This window comes from Centrocercus urophasianus, unplaced genomic scaffold, assembly GCF_019232065.1.
Source record: "Centrocercus urophasianus isolate 14NV4802_14NV808 unplaced genomic scaffold, USGS_Curo_1.0 seq_2, whole genome shotgun sequence".
NCBI classification, from domain to species: Eukaryota; Metazoa; Chordata; class Aves; order Galliformes; family Phasianidae; genus Centrocercus; species Centrocercus urophasianus.
Window position 1 is genome coordinate 1,053,215 of NW_024884755.1, and position 6,000 is coordinate 1,059,214.

Here is a 6,000-nt window from a genome sequence, read left to right on the forward strand (position 1 = left end):
GGTCATTCCCTTTTCTGTGCAATCCAAGTGCTGCTTTTTGTTGTGACAGAGCTCAATATAATTTCTGCAGAAAAAAATGAAGAGGGAAACATCTGATTAAGATGGTTCAAATCAAACACACCCAATTATCTCACGGCACAGCTGCTGTCAGCGTTACCACCTCCAGGTGAAGCCTTGCTGCTCACAGCTGTGATGGATGATGCTGTTTGGTGCTCTATGGAGGCTGTTAGCAGCAGGCTCGCTTCAGGCAAATCCTACAACCAGAAACAAATCTGAGGGGAACTTTCACAGAAGATAGAACCACGCCATTATAATTACTGCTCTTCTCGTGTTTCTGAGGAGCACAGAAGGTAGAAACTTGGTTAGCAGACAGTTTATTACACTGCTACATTGTGCCACACCACCGTTGACCATATCTCGCGGCTTTGCCAGCAGTTGAAAAGACTTGTTCTTCTCTTAGTACCCTGCATTAAATCCGTGATTGTCTGCTATCTGAAATGATGCTCCATTTACCCGGGAGCACCTCCTTTCTTATGGCCCCTTCCCTGTTCCTACGCGCGCCTTCCTCCACAGCCTCAGGGCTGAGGGAGGCTGCGGCCGTTGCTCCCCTCAGCGCCGGCTGCGGCGGTGCTCTGCTGCTCCCGGCTGCCGCTCGGCCCCAGCTACGTGGCCAAAGCCCCACGAAATCAAAAGCAAATGAGGCTTGCGAGCCTCAGGACCTCTTTTCCTCGTCGGTTGCCCCAGGACGGTCGGCTGTAAGGCCGGGGTTGAGGAGAGAAGCCTCGAGGAGCCGCAGCGGGCTGCGCTGACCCGCCACAGCCTCCCCGTGCTGCGTCCCCTCCGCTCCGGGTTTCCTCCCTCGCCCAGCAGCGCTCCACGTGCACGTGAACCCGGATAGCCGAGGCCCGGCTGGCGGCCCGAGGCGCCGTGGCACAGCTGTGTGCTGCCGAGGGGAGGGGCGGTGCGGGGCGGCCAAAAAAAGGCCGCGGGAGGAGGTGCGACTCGTGCTGCTGAGGGCCGCGTGCTGCTGCTGCGTGATGCGGCCGCCTTCACGCCGACAGCTCTGTGCGAACGGATCGCGGCTTCCCTCGCGTGCTTCCAGATGACGACTTGCAGCGCTGGAGAATTCACGGTAAGGTCGAAATTCACTTTTTTTTTGTCTTTGGTGTGCGCGTTTATTCTTTGCAATTGAATTTTTTGACCTGCCATGTCGCAGAGAATGCATTGAGGAGTTTATTTGCGTGTTCCTGTTTGCTTGATGCTGGTGGTTGTACGTAGGAATTACTGATACGTTTGTCCTTTGGTGTGTTGCTCCCAGTTTTGGGAGAAGGTGCTGCGTGCTTATTAGCTGAGATTGAGGTGAGTTGAGACTGAAGAGCTTTGAAAGGCAGCTCCCTGTGCTTATGGCTGCAGCTGTGCTTCTGGCTCAGGTGTTCTGTGCTGGAATTGCTTCATCTGCAGAGCAAACTCTTGCCCTATGTTAAGTTTTGCTTGTTTATGTTAATGAAGATAGTTTCAGTGAACGTTAGCTGGTGAAAATCCACTCCTTATTTTTTGAAGCGCTCTTTGTATCTTTTTGGCCCATTAAAATAAATCAGAACTGTTGCTGTTTAGCTGCTTGCATCCCGTTCTGTAGAGATGTGTTTGGCAAAGTCCACGGTAATAACTTTTGGGGCTGATACAGCATGTCCTACGAGTTGGTTGTACCTAATGGTGCAAAAGCCTAAAGCAGAAATCTCTCCTCATCCTTGTCGAGGTCTGCCTAGCGACAGGAGCCTCGAGATTTCTCAGCTGCTTCAGTGGGTTTTAGCTGGGCGCTTCGTTAAGCCGGCCCATTCCTTTGTTCGCTGCCTGCACTGAGCCGTGTTGCCGCTAGGGGGCGCCCTCCCACCGGCTGTGCGAGCGGCTCGCGTGACGTGCGAGAGCGTCGATAGCGGCTGCAGCGGGAGCGACGTGCAAATGGCGATGTGCCATCCGTGTCTGCTGCTCCTACAGTTCGAGGTCATTAAGTTCACAAAAAAAAACAGATTTTTTTTTATTTTTTAATTTTTTTGGTTTGTACCTGTTTTTTGTTGTTCTTAGTTTCTTAATTGTTTTAAATGTTTTCTGCCTGCGGTGGTTTGACAGAGGTGTTTAAAAATGTACAAAACCCCTCAACCAGAGGGAATAACCGCTATGAACTGACAGTATTCATAAATTCTTTTTGGTGAGGATCTTGTGTACACTAATCACTCAGAGGACAGTATGTACATCATGTAGAAAGAAAGGTCACAGAGTCACAGAATGGCCAGGGTTGGAAGGGACCTCAAGGATCACGAAGCTCCAACCCCCTGCCACAGGCAGGGCCACCGACCTCCACGTATCATAGCAGCCCAGGCTGCCCAGGGCCCCATCCGACCTGGCCTTGAACACCTCCAGGGATGGACGGGGCATCACAGCCTCTCTGGGCAGCTGTTCCAGCACCTCACCACTCTCATAGTACAGAACTTCCCCCTGACATCCAACCTCAATCTTCCCTCCCTCGACTTAAAAACCATTTCCCCTTGTCGCGCTGTTATCTACCCTTTCAAAGAGTTGACTTCCTTCCTGTTTGTAGGTGATGGTGATGGTCATAAAAAACAGGACAGGTTTTTAGTGTTGCTCTCCTGCTTCCCATATCTCGAGACTTTTGCTTTTAACAGTCACTTGTCATGAGCACTAAATTTTCTGCTTGGTGGGGAGGGAAGTTGATGGGTTTTTTTTGTTTGTTTGTTTTTTTTTTTTTTTTTTTTTTTTATGCGTATCTTCACTTGAAAAACAACTTGGAACACTTCAAATGGATGTAAATGTAGCTTTTAGAAAATGCTTGTGTGTATAGAGCTTCAAAAGCTTTACTCTGAGTGTTTTTAAAAGAAAAGTATGTAAAAGTATGTGAGAACAGGATGAAGAGAGCATATTTCCATGCTATGTAGTAGCAAGAGAACTTACCTCTTTTTGTTACATCAAAAGCTAGTGCTTAGGTCTTACTTTTCCTTACATGAATGCTTTTTCCGAACATTTTCTGCACTATTTGCTGTTAGGGCTGTGTCTTCCTAAATCCATCTTTGTGGATGGCAGATACAGACTGGCTGTGGGAGAACAGCATAAGCAAGGTGTAACTGAACTGAAGGAAGAGGTGAGCTGGCTGCAGGTGTTCCCTGGTCTGCAGTCAGGGCGTGAGGGGTGAAGTGAGGAAGGGACAGACTGGGTCTCCTCTGAAGTCTAATGTATTTTGCTGTAACTTAATCCAGTGAGTTCTTAAACATGCTCTGAAGCATGGGTCTTATTCTCATTGGGCTTGGTGGGTCTGTCTTCTGTTTAATGAAATGCATCCTTCTACCACCATAATTTTACTGAGAAAATCCACACAAATCACATTTAATATTAGTTGTAACAAAAGCATTAATTTTTAAATATCCATTTTTGACAATTTTGCTTAGTTTTTTTTCTAAGTGATGTAATCTGTGCTTGAGTATAAAGTTGCAAGATCACTTGTAATGCTGTAGTATTTACACTTTCCACTTGCAATTGTGTAGTATTTACCTCTTAAATCCTCCTAAAATGACTAATCAATTCATGGGCATCATATTGGTAATGCAACCTGAAAAGCAGGCCAGATGATGATCTGCAGACACCCTGAGCAAGCAGTAAGTAGTTAGTTATACCTGCTCACAGTCCTCTGAATAATTGGCCACTTCTCTTGCTTGTAAAGAGGGAAAAGCTTACAGTAATGGCAGCTTCCATGTGTTCAAGGAAATGCAACTTCTGCTTATCTCTGAGCTTAATCTCTTTGTTCAGCCAAAAGAGATTGGGGAGTGAGAGATTACAGTGTGGCAGTGTCCTCATGAGAGGGCCTAGGCGCTGCTGATGGCATCACACGTGTCAGTATGCTAACACCGAGGGGAAACTTGGGATGCAGTGGCAACAATATTGAGGGTTTTCTTCCTATTCTGGTCACTGGCACCAGGAGATCTCGCAGCTGTTCCGTTTTTAAATACGGCAAGTCTGAGGAATGAGAATGGTGACGTTACAGTGTAGCAACTTGCAATTAAAGTGGACCTCAGACCTTTCAGTCAAGGGGAAGTTCAGTTCTGTATGCTGTGTCTTTTGAAGCTCTGTAATGACTGGACTAGTTTGACTAATGATACAGAGATTAGCATCTGCCTTCTAAGGATTTAGAAAGTGCTGTGATTTTTTTCCTGACCTGTTTTGAACAGGAAAAGCAGGTTAGGAATATGCTGAGGACGCCGTCTGCAGCCTTAGCAAATACTCTGGGTAGGATGGGATGTGGTGGAGGCTGAGGGCATTACTGCTAAGAGACTCTTTTGGGGATAACTGAAGCAGTGAAGGTGAGGAGAAAAGTGCAGCAAAGTGAATAGATTCAGCTGCCTATCTCTGAGCAGGTAGCTGTGGAATGGTTAGCACCACAGCCTCAGCAGCACTGTGTGGTGTTCAGTCAAGAAGCTGGGCAGACAGAGATGTGGTTACAGGACAGAGGTGGCTCTGCTCATGTTGCTGGTCTCGTGAGCTGCAATGACAAGTGGTTACAAAATAATGGGCTCTAGATGTTTTGAGGCACTCCAGATAAACCAAGTTGGGGAAAGATTGCTGGGAACATGATCATGACTTTTTGGTTATGTGTCTGTCATTGAGCATAAAAGAAAGTTTAGACTTTAGATACAGAATGGGAAATTGTATTTGGAGTACAAAGAAAGGGCCAAGGAATCACTTTTCTTGTGCCAGCTCTGCAGTTTTCATAGCTGCATAACAAAGCTTATTTAGCAAGAGGGAACATGTAGTATTTGTATTGAGGTCACTGTAAAAGCACTGTTTGCTTGAGGTATAATTATGGAGCTGGTAAAGAACCAGACAGCCTTGGATCTAAGCAGCCTTAAATTTATAACTGTGCTATTTGAGTCAGAAATTCTTTACAAAAGCTGTTACAATTAATAAGTAACTTCTGAATTCTATTTGGCAAGCACAGTAGGTCTCAGCAGAAATTCTTCTTATTCCTGTCTATTGTTACTAAACTCCAGAAGTGCTGTCTCACATCAGCTATAGGTATAAAACTTGTACAAAATACATGGGTATGGTTGCTGTTTAACAGACTGTGCCACTAAATCTTGAACTCTACGAACTCTTTGTGTAAGAGGACTTGCATTTTTCCCTGAATGCTCTAAACCACTGCCCTCCCCCCCACACTTGAATGTTTTTCTCTATTGTTCAGAGTACCCAGGAAAAATAAGACTGTGGTTTATCGTTCATTTTTGTTTTTTGCCCACATGAAACATAGGCTGTTTTTAAGCTTTATTAAAAACACTCTGTTCTTAGTGCTCCAAATCAACTGGTGAGCAATGATAGTGAAGAGATGAGCTTTTCAGTAATTTTCTTGACATAAGCAACAAATGGTGCTTTGCAGATGCGTGTTGTTCAGTGTGCAATGTGAGTGAGTAGCTGTGCAGAAGAGTAACTGCTATGAGAATCTGCTTCTCTGGAAGATGCAATGTTAGAACACCAGTCACTCATTCTTTTCTCTCAAACAGATTCTGCTGGCATCCTTTAGGAATTACAGAACGCTTCATACTTGCTACTCTTCAATTGCTTCTATCAAATTTCATAGGTTTAGAAGGTGTCTTTCAGAAATGACAAATGAAATCTAAGATCTAGAACTTAATGTGTTCTATTCCTCACCAATGGATTCCTCACCAATTGGCTTGCAAATAGCTGACCATGAAGGATGTGGAAGACAGCCTGAACTGCTCTGTCACTGAGGTAGCTTTTCAGTACTAAAAGGAGTAAACAGGCCATTGGTTTGTTTGTTTAGATGCGAAAATTGAAGTGGCAACTTATACCAAGGATGCTATACTAAAACTGCTGTGAAGGGAAAGCTTTTGTCCTAGCTTTGATGCCTACAGGTATCTCCTCAAACTGTGTTTGCAGAACTTCTTTGTGGCACAGCCCTGGGCTGCTTCAGATATTATA